We start from the raw sequence: 12,920 nt of genomic DNA, 5'->3' as shown, positions 1-12,920 counted from the left end.
ACTGGTAAGCATTTTGAAACGTCAGCCTGTTGGTTTTGCTGTAGGGAACAATTTCTGCAGGCTCCAATGGCAAGGAGGAGATGCCACATGAGGAGTTACCTCAGAATCACATTACAGGTCTAATGCAGCAGGATTTCCTCACCACAGCGAGCCACAAGACCAGAGGAGGTGGAAAATCCTGGAAGCAAGAGATGATCTCCAAGTTGATTCTCTCGAAGTGTTTTACCAACATCTCTTGCCAATCAAATTTCTTATGGAAATGTTGATATTATACATTTGAATGACAGCATGCTGTATTTCAGTGCTAAAAACAAATTACTTTTCCTGACTGAATTATTTTTGCCTGTTTCAAAGTGCAACATGTAATCACAGATGTTATGAACTCTGCCTCACAAAGCAGACTGCCTAGCACAGTGTTGAATGGTAGTTAAAGCCAAATGCTCCACAGCTGCAGAAAGTCTTTGTCTCCTTCATTCACATTTGACTTTTGCTGGGTATTCTGGTCTGTTTAACGGAGAGAGTACACAACAAATGAATTCTAGTCTGCAATGCAGCAGGTATGAAATTTGTCACGGCTTAACATTCATTTAGAGTTACTGCTGTCTACAAAGGCCACTGCATACTTCACAGTGCTTAAAGACAGGCTCTATCTGTCTGCAGGGAGGTTAAAAAATCTAAAGCAGCAAGGAGCTCTGTTCATAGAGGGCAGTAATATAGGTGTGAAAAAAATCTACCAATGAGCAAAGAAAATTTTACACTTTCACTTGGTAATTGCTCAAGGAATTTCTCACAGTTAGGCAATGGCAGAGATATGAAACCAAAACAACGAAGACAGTGAAGAATAACCATAAATAGACTGTTAGTACTTGCTGAAAAGAAGTTAAGATGCTGTCTGTAAAGAAATTATTGAAGGAAGTGTAGATGGTACCACCAGCTCCCAACACCTGGCAATGCAGCTAGCACAACAAACATTAGCATAACACCATCTTATATGGCAAGCTGCCATCCTCTGGGACTGAGTCATGCATTTCTTCCCTTTCCACTCACTATGGGGCCCTGAAGCTCTTCCGCAGGAAAACAGACAAACCAAACAAGATCCCTGCTACAGTGGGGAACTAATCATGAACAATATTATCATTTTTATTAGCATATAAATTTGATGAGCACTTTGTAAAGAGCTTCCCTCTCTGCTCTGGTTTTCCTTGAGGCTGCTAGTAGTTTCACCCCATTGCCGCCTTTGTTCATCTGCCTTGTACCTTGAATTCCTCACTTCTGTTTCTGAGACAGTCACAGAAAGCAGCAACCTCCTATCAGACCTTCCCAGGGCAGAGCCCCATCTCTTTCCAGCCTCCTGGGGGTATTTCCTTGGTATAATTAAAAAAAAGAAAAAAGTCAGTACCCTACACCTCCTCATGCTAGACAGGGAACTGGTGCCCACAGCATGGAGCCAAGGGATTACTGAAGACAGGGCCTCTGTCCTCCACCTTTTCCAAGACTCATGTGAAGTGATCAGTTTGCCACTTAATGAAACAGAGGCAAACAGTTCATGCAACAGCGGCGAACTCAGTCCCAGAGCCACTTAGCAAGGCTTCCCCTATGGCACCCTTTTCAGAGGATTCAGCAGTTGGTATCCCAACAGTACTCCTGCAGAAAGAAATACTGTTACTCAACTCTACAGAGATGGAGATCAGACACCGAACCTTGCTCTTACTTGGCTGAGAAACCACATACACAAACTTCTTATTAGTATGCACCAGTTTTGGACTTCCAAAGCTGTTGTACTGTGCCTTGGTCCCACACTCTTCCAGCAACCTTTACAGATTCTTGAAGCTCGTTTGTTTAAACCTTGATGAGGCTAGTGTAAGACTAAGACCAGAAGTACTACTTATTTTTGGTTTATAACAGTACTTGGAACAAAAAGTGTCAGGAGTTACCATGAAAATTTACCCTAATTCTAGGCATCTTTTTCCACCTAAGCATTCACATTCACAACTCTAGCTAATGTCTAGTATGAACCACATGTAACTCCATATTCCCATGCTACTGTAAAGGGTAAGGGATAGGAAGAAAAAAAAAAAGAAGACTGTATTTACTGGGTTGGCAGACTGTAAAATCTGTTCTGCATTTTCACTAGGAAAATGATTGTTAATACTCCAGCAGAGCTTTTTTCCTGAACACTGCAGACCAGAGGTTTTTCTCCTTCACAACAACAGCATAAATCACTGGAGTGCAGACACAGCCCAGTCACTAGAATGATCATCATTAGCATTGTTAGAGCAGTGCACACACCTCCTGCTGTGGCTTCCTGCTGTGCAACACATAATGCCTTCAGGAAGGACACTGTTCTGCTAGGCAATGAACTCGCAATTCCTTAAGAACCCAGCCACTTGAAACGTTAAAGATCAAAGATATTGTGAGGAGTTAGTCCTAGGAATGACGTCTGAATAGATCGTTCTGTTAAGAGTGATTGTCGCCAAATTAAACTGGCATCTTATCAGCTGGAATACCTGCCTGTAGAGCATGTCAGTTGGTCTTCAGCAGATCAGCAATGATGAAGCCAACTGTGCACACAGAAATCAACAGGGAAGGCTGCAGAGCCCTAAAGGATGGGAGATGTAAACCAGGCAGAGCAATAAGGTCGATTACAGACGTGGGACTGCACTGTACGGCTCATCTTTTTCCCAAATATTCTCCAAACAATCCTCTGGAAAAAAAAAATATCCTGACCTGTATTGCAGGGTTTTGAGTTACTACACAAACCAACTGCATGTGCTCTTCGTTTTAGCACTGAAATCAAAACATGGCAAATACAGCCACATGGCATGCCTTTCACAGCCCATAAGTTTTTCTATCTTTATCAGCATTTCTATTTCATAAACAGAAAAAATGACTTACATAAAAGTATCATTTCGACAGAAATTCTAGTGTATATCACTTGCAAGTATTTCAAGAGGACCTATCATTCCACCCGATGACTTCTCTCAACTTCTCTGTGTTACTGTTGGCTAGAGGATACTGGATGATGTGCAATCTACAGGCAAACTTGATATGCCAGGCTTTTAGCACAGGTAAAAAATAAGCAAGGTCTGGCTAAGCCCCATAAATCCTTGCACTCTGCATTTGTAGCCAGTAGGCTACACCTAGTTATCTTAAATGTTACAACTTAAAGGACCTGAAATGCAGTTACTTCTGAAAAAGCATCACAAAAACAGCTTGGCTAGCTACTCTGCATCTGTGGTATAACGTCTAATCAGAAACATAATCACAAATATCACAGGCAAAACAACAATGCTACCGCCTGTAAAAAGGCTTTTGGTTAGAAGCATTATGTCTTTCTGCTCACGCAAAATGTGAAGGCTTCAGGAAGATCCAGAGCCTCACAGAAAATGCAGTGGTGTATCCCTGAAGGTTCAAGTTCCCTCTCAGAATTTAACTGACATAATTTGTCTGTCAAGTATACTGTATTTCCTGATGAAACCAGAGAACTACCAAGATGGGACATGAATAGAAAAGTGGAAGTAATAATAAACCCAAGTTCTGAAACAAAGAAAGTTGCTTCATTTTCAAGGTACAAATAATTAAAATAGGATAATGTTAAAAAAAGAGGAACAAATGTAATGGGAGTAGAAGGTCCATTCTACAAATGTGAGAGGGCTGACACAGTAAAGCAGAATGACAATCCCTCTCGTCTATAGTTCCCAACAGAGGTCAGCCCAGATGCTTGTGTATACATGCACAAGGTCACATCTAAAGGTGTCTGAATTTCATACACTGGTGGAAGAAGATGACTCAGTGAATCCTGAGACCTGTGGGCTACTCCAGTAAAAAAACCCTAAAAACCCAAACACACACACACACACACAAATATCTTAAGGATCATCACTTCTGGGATAAAAATTACTGGAGCACAAAATGCTGCAGAGTGTTTACCCAAATGCTGCCCCTAACATTTGCTAAAGGCAAATCTCAGCTGCATGAGCTGGCTGTGCTGGTTCGTGCTGTTCAGGAACTTCCCTAAAGCAGAAAGAACTGTGCTATATCCTAACAATGAGTGGTGCAAAGCAGCCAGAAGGGAAAGAAATGAATTTTCATATTAACTCCTCCCTGTGGCTTTGGAAGCCAACTGTCCCAGGGACAAAACTAGTAACAGACACCTCAAATCAATAAGCCTGCCACTCTGTTGCCACAACTGTTGAATTTTTTCACTTCATCTCATTTTCATTTCAAGTACAAATTCCACGAGCACTCATGTTCACATTACCTTTACAGCATCAGGAGCCTCAAGGCAGTAGCTGTCTCTCACCATATGTTTATGGAAGACTCATGCCTGGTGGGGGCAGACAAATTCACCAACTAGAACACAAGATGAGAGCTCATGGACCTATCTAGGAGAAGCTGAACAATGGTATAAAATCAGCACAGATGCTTAAGTCCTTAACACATAGTTGATGATAATAAATTATGATAAAACCAGATCCTTGATTTTGCTCACTATGTATGACAAACATGCTGCTCCCACGAGTGGCTCTAATGAGGTTTATTTACCACTTTTACCTCCTGCTAGTCCTGAAGAGCCAACAATACTGAAGAGATAGATGAGGAAGATCTTTACGATCACGTGCATTGCCATAACTATTCTGTGACTGCCACTCCACTGTTGTGTAACGACATGGGTATCAAACATTATGTCACAGATTTAGCATAGGTTTTGACCTGCACAACCATCTTTACATTACCTTTGTCCTGCACAGTTACAAATTAAGAGTGCAAAATGCCCTCCTGGACCTCACTTGGGTCCTTAATGGTGGCAGACTTACTTATGCATAGTTATTGGGAACTCATCGCAAAACAGCAGCCCACAAAATGCTACTGCTGAGAGAAGATCTGACCCTGAGACCATACTTGGGTTACCTCTGCAACTGCCTGATGTGGTTGATGGGAGTGAAACAGGAAAGCATAGAAGGACTACCCACAGGTCCTCCTGTCTCAGCAGATACTTCCCACATCTTAAAATCTTGCTTAATCTCATTGCATCACTTTAAAACCAGTGACAATAAAGCAGGTGCAAACACTTGCCACAAGTTTTATATTGGCTGTGAAGGTGCTGAGGTGTAACATGGATAAGAATTGTGAGGTTCCAGCGTAAGCCTACGAGATATTATTGCAGCTTCATAAGCAACTGTATATGTCACTAACCAGACAAAGTAAGATCTGTTCAACTCAACTTCAGACATCTAAAACTGTTCCACTACCTAAAAACAAACAAACAAAAATAAAATGAAAACCCACAAAATCAGCTCTAAAATACTACTCATACTTAACAAATATGTGGAACAGGGATTTTGTGTGTAGCAGATACTTCCACCATTACTTGCCTAACTGATCTCCAACCAACCCAGGACTGAGTAACAGATGTCCTAAAACCCTGCCTTCTGCCTACATAAGAAAGTATTACAGGCATGAACTATAAAAATGATTAGTGCTTACACTTTTTCAACACTAATTGACCTATGATTTACTCAGATTCATCAGTAATGCAAAAGAATGGGTTGTAACTCATCTGTCCAAATATTATTAATTCTTGCACTACACAACCATTGCTAGAATAGCTTTTTCATTGCCAGGACACCTTCACCACAACATGAAGGCAATACTTAAGTTGCATCTGTTAAATCTATTTCTCTCAAAAACACCATCCCAGATTACTGCAAGACAGTACAGTAACAGTATCACATAAACTGTCTTCCTTCTATTCAGTAACATTACTTCCTAAGGATAACCCCTGCATGAGGCAAAGGCAGAACACAAACAAAGCAAAGAAAGGCTTTCATGATGAGACTGAAAATAGCTTACCCTTCCAAGAAGCCACAGCTTAAAATAAATGAGAATACAAAGAGTTACACTCCTGATTTTCAGAGCTTCTAGATGCATCCCCATTTTCTCCATCTTTAAAGTTATCAGGTTTGACTCACCGTCGAACTAACCAGGGTACTCTCTTGCCACAAGCTGTTCACCTTAGCTAAGCTTGGCTCTGCTGTACCATCACCTCTTTTTCTGTAAAAATTTCTTCTTCCCAAAGTTCAGTCTCTGTTACAAGTCAGGAAGGAACTGTAAAACATTCTCATCAGCTCTCCAATCGCTGGATGCTGCTGAAACTGTAAATCTCAAAATGAACAAAAAATAGCTTAGATAAATTAGAAGCCACATTGTGTGTATTTGTGAGCCCAAGACATGCTGAGTACTTGTTAATACTTTAGAACACCTAGCTGGAAAAAAAATCTGTCTTCTTTACATATAACCATCACCTTGACAGTAACTTACGGCTCTAGTCATGCCACCACCAACAGAGACTTCCCTGAAAGCTTTCTCATCTGTGCTGGATATTTCAGCTTGCTTTTTTCACCACTTGAATCCATCCTCAGTGTGGTAGTTTGAGCCTGGCTGGATGCCAGGTGCCCACCACACCGCTTTATCCCCCACCTCCTCAGCAAGCCAGGGAAGGGAAGAAAAATAAGATGGGAGTCTCGTGGGTTGAGATAAAAGCAGTTTAATAAATAAGCAGCAAAGCTGCGCACGTGGGAAGCAAAGCAAAAGCAGATAAAGCTGTTACTCTCTACTTCCCATCAGCAGCGATGTCCGGCCACCTCCCGAGAAGCTGGGCTTCAGTACGCGTAGTGGTTGCTTTGGGAAGGCCAGAAATGAATCTCGCCTCCCCTTCCTGCTCCTCTCCCCCAGTTTCTATTACTGAGCTGACATCATATGGTATGGAATATCTCCTTGGTCAGCCTGGGTCAGCTGTCCTGGCCATGGTCCCTCCCAAGATCGTGCTCACCCACAGCTATTGGTGAAGGTGGGGGAAGGAATGCTGGAGGGACAGCCCTGATGCTGTGTGAGCAGTAGTCATAACATTGATATCAGCAGTAAGCACAGCACTGCAGGAGCTGCTGTGGAAAATCACTACCGTCCCAGACCCACTACAGTCTCCACCCCTTATTCCATACCATTTATGTCATGCTCAGACAAACCATCTTAACAGCCCATATACATTCTTATATACTCTCATTAACCAGTACCCCCACTCTTCAACAGACAAACATCATTCTTGTATTCCCTCTTGCATCAAACAAACAAACAACATTCTTATATCTTTCATCCTCTGCAGATGTTCACTGGAGAAGGCCATAACTTCTGTCTCATCCGTCCAGATGGATATCCAGGCCAGGGGAAACAGTGTGCTCAGCGTTGGGCACCAGCACCGGCTTGGTTTGTCCACTTGTCCGTTTTTTCTTGCAAAGTTCATCTACAACAGATAACTCACATAGCAGGTTATTTTTCCCCCAAGGTTAAGTCTCCTTGAGGTACACATCGAGTTTCCCCATCCTTTCTCGTCACCCACCAAGTACACCCAGGCCCTTGAGCAAAGACAATCCCATGAATGGGTTTGCCCTTTCCCATGGGAGGTGCAACCCATACTGCCTTCCCCAGCCATTTCCCTGGGTGCACTACGGGGACCTTATCTCCTCCCACAGTATGTAGTGGTTTTGTTTGGGCAGGACCAGGACAGTTAGTTGAACCTCTGCTATTGACCAACCAAGTGGCTTCTGCTAAATTTTTATCCCACTGCTTCCATGCCCCATTGCCCAGTGCTCTCAACATGATCTTTAGTAATCCGTTATATCTTTCAATCTTTCCAGAGGCTTGTGGGTGATAGGGGATGTGGTATATCCACTCAATGCCATGTTTCTTTGCCCAGGAGTTTATGAGACTATTTCGAAAATGAGTTCCATTATCTGATTCAGTTCTTTCTGGAGTGCCGTGTCGCCACAAAACTTGCCTTTCAAGACCCAAGACAGTATTTCGGGCAGTGGCGTGGTTTACAGAGTATGTTTCCAACCAACCGGTAGTTGTTTCCACCATGGTGAGTATATAACGCTTGCCTTGGTGTGTTCGTGGTAGCGGTCCAACATAGTCAATTTGCCAGGCCTCACCATATTGAAAACCCAGCCATCGGCCTCTGTTCCAGAGAGACTTGATTCATGTGGCTCACTTGATTGCAGCACACGTTTCACATTCATGGGTGACCTGTATGATGGCTTCCATGGTCAAGTCCACCCCTCGATCACGAGCCCATCTATATGTTGCATCTCTTCCCAGATGTCCTGATGTTTCATGGGCCCATCGAGCTATAAATAGCTCACCTTTACGCTCCCAGTCTAGATCTACCTGAGCTACTTCAATTTTGGCAGCTTTATCTACCTGTTGGTTGTTCCATTGTTCTTCATTGGCACGGCTTTTTGGCACGTGAGCATCTACATGACGTACTTTCAGAGTCATATTTTCCACCTGAGCAGCAATGTCTTGCCATAATGCAGCAGCCCAGATGGGTTTACCCTTGCGCTGCCAGTTGGTCTTCTTCCATTGCTGTAGCCATCCCCATAGAGCATTAGCCACCATCCGGGAGTCAGTGTAAAGATAGAGTACTGGCCACTTCTCTCGTTCTGCAATCTTTAGAGCTAGTTGGATGGCTTTCACTTCAGCAGACTGACTTGACTCACCTTCTCCTTCAGTGGCCTCAACAACTCGTCGTGTGGGACTCCACACGGCAGCTTTCCACTTACGATGATTTCCTACCACGCGGCAGGATCCATCAGTAAACAAAGCATAATGCCTCTCATCTTCTGATAGTTCATTATATGGTGGTGCCTCTTGGGCACAAGCTACTTCCTCAGGCAATGCTCCAAAATCTCTGCCTTCTGGCCAGTCCATGATCTCTTCCAGGATTCCTGGGCGATTAGATTTCCCCAGCCAAGATCCTTGTGTAATCAACGCCATCCACTTACTCCATGTAGCGCTGGTTGCATGATGTATAGAAGGGGTTTTCCCTTTGAACATCCAGTGTAACACAGGCAGACATGGTGCCAAGAGGAGATGAGCTTCTGTGCCAATGACTTCTGAAGCAGCTCGAAGTCCCTCATATGCTGCTAGTATTTCTTCTTCAGCTGGGGTGTAGTGGGCTTCCGATCCTCGATATCCTCGGCTCCAAAACCCCAATGGTCGACCTCGGGTTTCTCCAGATGTTTTCTGCCAGAGGCTCCAGGTGAGACCATGCTCTCCAGTGGCCGTGTAGAGGATATTCTGCACATCTGGTCCTGTACGGATGGGCCCAAGGGCGACTGCACGAGCTATTTCCTGTTTAATTTGTTGAAAAGCTTGTTGTTGCTCAAGGCCCCACTCAAAACAGTTCTTCTTTCTGGTTACTCTAAAGAGAGGGCTCACAAGCTGACTATAACCTGGGATATGCATCCTCCAGAATCCCACAAGGCCCAGGAAAGCTTGTGTTTCTTTCTTATTAGTCGGTTGAGACGTAGTCGCTATTTTGTTCACAACATCCATAGGCACATGCTGACGCCCATCTTGCCATTTTATGCCCAAAAACTGGATCTCTTGTGCAGGACCCTTTACTTTGTTTCTTTTTACAGCAAAACCAGCTTTTAGGAGAATCTGTATTATTCTTTTCCTTTTCTCAAACACTTCTTCTGCCCTGTTGCCCCATACAATTATGTCATCAATGTACTGTAAATGTTCAGGCATCACCCATTTCCAGCACAGTTTGGATTAGACCATGGCAAATAGTAGGACTATGTTTCCACCCCTGGGGCAATCGATTCCAGGTATATTGGACACCTCTCCATGTGAAGGCAAATTGTGGCCTGCACTCTGCTGCCAATGGAATTGAGAAGAATGCATTAGCGATGTCAATCGTAGCATACCACTTGGCTGCTTTTGACTCCAGTTCATACTGGAGCTCCAACATGTCTGGTACAGCAGCACTCAGTGGCGGTGTCACTTCATTCAGGCCACGATAGTCTACTGTTAACCTCCACCCTCTATCAGATTTTTTCACAGGCCATATGGGACTATTAAATGGGGAATGAGTTTTGCTAATTACTCCTTGAGCCTCCAGTTGATGAATCAACTCACGGATGGGAGCCAGGGAATCTCGGTTCGTGCGATATTGCCTCCGGTGCACCGTCCTGGTAGCAATTGGTACCTGTTGCTCTTGAACTTGCAGCAATCCCACAACAAAAGGGTCTTCTGAGAGGCCAGGTAAACTAGAAAGTTGTTTGATTTTCTCTGTACCTACAGTGGCTATACCAAAAGCCCGTCGATACCCCTTGGGGTCTTTGAAGTACCCTCTCCTGAGGTAATCTATGCCAAGAATACAAGGGGCCTCTGGACCAGTCACAATGGGGTGTTTTTCCCATTTGTCCCCTGTTAAGCTCACTTCAGCCTCTAATACAGATAATTCTTCACATCCCCCTGTCACTCCAGAGATCCAGACAGAATCTGTGCCTCTATACCTTGATGGCATCAATGTACACTGTGCCCCTGTGTCTACCAAGGCTTTATACCTTTGTGGGTTTGATGTGCCAGGCCATCGAACCCACACAGTCCAGTAGATTCGGTCATCCCTTTCCTCCTCCTGGCTGCAGGCAGGGACCCTCTATTTCTGTTCTTCATCAGAATATTTGCTATCTGATCCCTGCAATTTTAGACCTGAAGTCTCCTCATTGGCATCGAAGGAAGTAGTTGCAGTTCTTCTACGTCTTGGAGATTGTTGATTGTCCTCTTTTGTTTTGGCAGCCACTATGCTGACAGCCCTCTTGGGTGGTCCTTTTCTAACAGCTGTCTTCCCCCTTAGTTCACGTACACGCACTTCCAGCTTAAAAGTGGGTTCACCATCCCATTTCCTCATATCCTCTCCTTGGCCACGCAAAAAGAGCCAGAGTTCATTTCGCGGTGTCCTCCTGCGTCTGGGACTTCCTTTTCCCCTGGTCGGGACAGTGGATGACCGAATTCTTGAGGCAGATCTGACAGTCAGGCCATCATCCCACACTGATGAGGAGGTGCAGAGGCTCTCTTCATAGGTCTGTAACCAAGAAGATACCCTCTCCACTGTTGGTATATCCATGTCTGGGTGATACACCATTGCCAGGATATTAGAATATGTAGCTGGGGCACTCTGAATCACTTTTCTCAACACGGCCCGTGTACACTGGACATCGTCTGGATCTGTGGAGGCCTCGGCATTATCTAATCACCATAGATGAGTTCCAACACAGCTAATTCCCTTAGGTACTGGATGCCTTCATCAGCTCTAGTCCACTTTCCTCGGGCATTTACAAGGTCTTCCTTGAATGGGTATCTTGCCCTCACACTTGAGAGGAGCCGTTTCCAGAGACTACAAATTGAGGTCTTCTTTCCAATGCCTCTATCAGTTCCCCAGTCCCTAGCAAGAGATCCCAGCTGTTGGGCTTCTCTACCTTCCAATTGCTGACTGTCAGCCCCGTTATCCCAACATCGGAGCAGCCAGGCACCAATCCGCTCACCTGGCTTACGACTGTAATCTTTTCGCATATCTCTAAGTTCTGTTGAGGTGAGGGACCGAGTAGTTTCCATTTCCTTTTCGATTTCTTTCACTCCTTCTCCTGATCTCCTTACCGAAGGACCAGTTTCTTCTTCTAACCTTTCCTCTTCCTCCTCTTCTGCCCTTACTAATCAATGATATGGACTTGACCTCCTTATCCACTGCTTCTTTTTCACTACTGGGGCAACCACTGTGGTTGTTGTTTGATTGACTCAACCGTGGCGGTCTCAGGTACAGTTTGAATTTCCACCTTGGCCATAGTTCTCTGAGAGGACTGGACTGCGACTGACTCAACCATGGTGGTCTCAGGTACCATTTGAGTTTCCACTTCAACCGTAGTTCTCTGAGAGGACTGGAATGCAGCTTGGTAGGCAGAGGCTAGGCCCCAGTATAGTGCCTGAACCTGATGGGCCTCATTAGGGTAGGTAAGACACCCTTCTATCAGGTGGCATGCCAGTAAAGCAGGGTTTTTTATCTGTTCAGGTGTAAAATCCCAGGTTACAGGAGGTGATAACCGTCCTAGGAATTTGCCCAAATTCATCCACACACCCTGCCACCCAGGGACTGGCCGCTTCAGGGGGCATTTTAACATGTTTCCATCCCAAATTTGTCCTCTCTGATACCAAGATGAGTCCAGATTCCACAAAACATATAATATACCAGCCATATTAATTAGTAATATTAAAACTTTCATATAAGGGTGACTAAGGACCTGGGAAGTCTGTATAACAAAATTGTCTAGATCAGTCCGAGCTGAGGGGAAAGAGGTGCTTTGCCCCATGACCTCCACAAGATAGCTCCCACGGCACAGTAAATCCATCAGTAACAGAATGAGACCTGCTATTATTATTTGGGCCATCATGTTCCCAGGCCCTTTCATCCTTTTCACAAAATCATATAGCCAGCTTAGCAAAGCTATCAAGGTTAAAGCACAGCACCGAGTCAGTGTTAGTAGCATCATGTTCCCAGACGTTAGAAAGTGTAAGATAAGCTGCATAACGGCAAGGCTCCGTGACCAGCACAGGAACTTTGCACTCATTGGCTTACTGTAATTGCAATGCAGTTAATTTAAAACTGCTATTATCTCGCCCCACGTTGGGCGCTAAAAGGGCTGTGGTAGTTTGAGCCTGGCTGGATGCCAGGTGCCCACCACACAGCTTTATCCCCCACCTCCTCAGCAAGCCAGGGAAGGGGAAAAAATAAGATGGGAGTCTCGTGGGTTGAGATAAAAGCAGTTTAATAAAGAAGCAGCAAAGCCGGGTGCGCGGGATGCAAAGCAGAAGCAGATAAAGCTGTTACTCTCTACTTCCCATCAGCAGCGATGTCCGGCCACCTCCCGAGAAGCTGGGCTTCAGTACGCGTAGCGGTTGCTTTTGGAAGGCCAGAAATGAATCTCGCCTCCCCTTCCTGCTCCTCTCCCCCAGTTTCTATTACTGAGCTGACGTCATATGGTATGGAATATCTCCTTGGTCAGCCTGGGTCAGCTGTCCTG

Source organism: Colius striatus, chromosome Z (genome assembly GCF_028858725.1).
Source record: "Colius striatus isolate bColStr4 chromosome Z, bColStr4.1.hap1, whole genome shotgun sequence".
Taxonomy (NCBI): domain Eukaryota; kingdom Metazoa; phylum Chordata; class Aves; order Coliiformes; family Coliidae; genus Colius; species Colius striatus.
Note: the sequence above shows the minus strand (reverse complement) of the source record.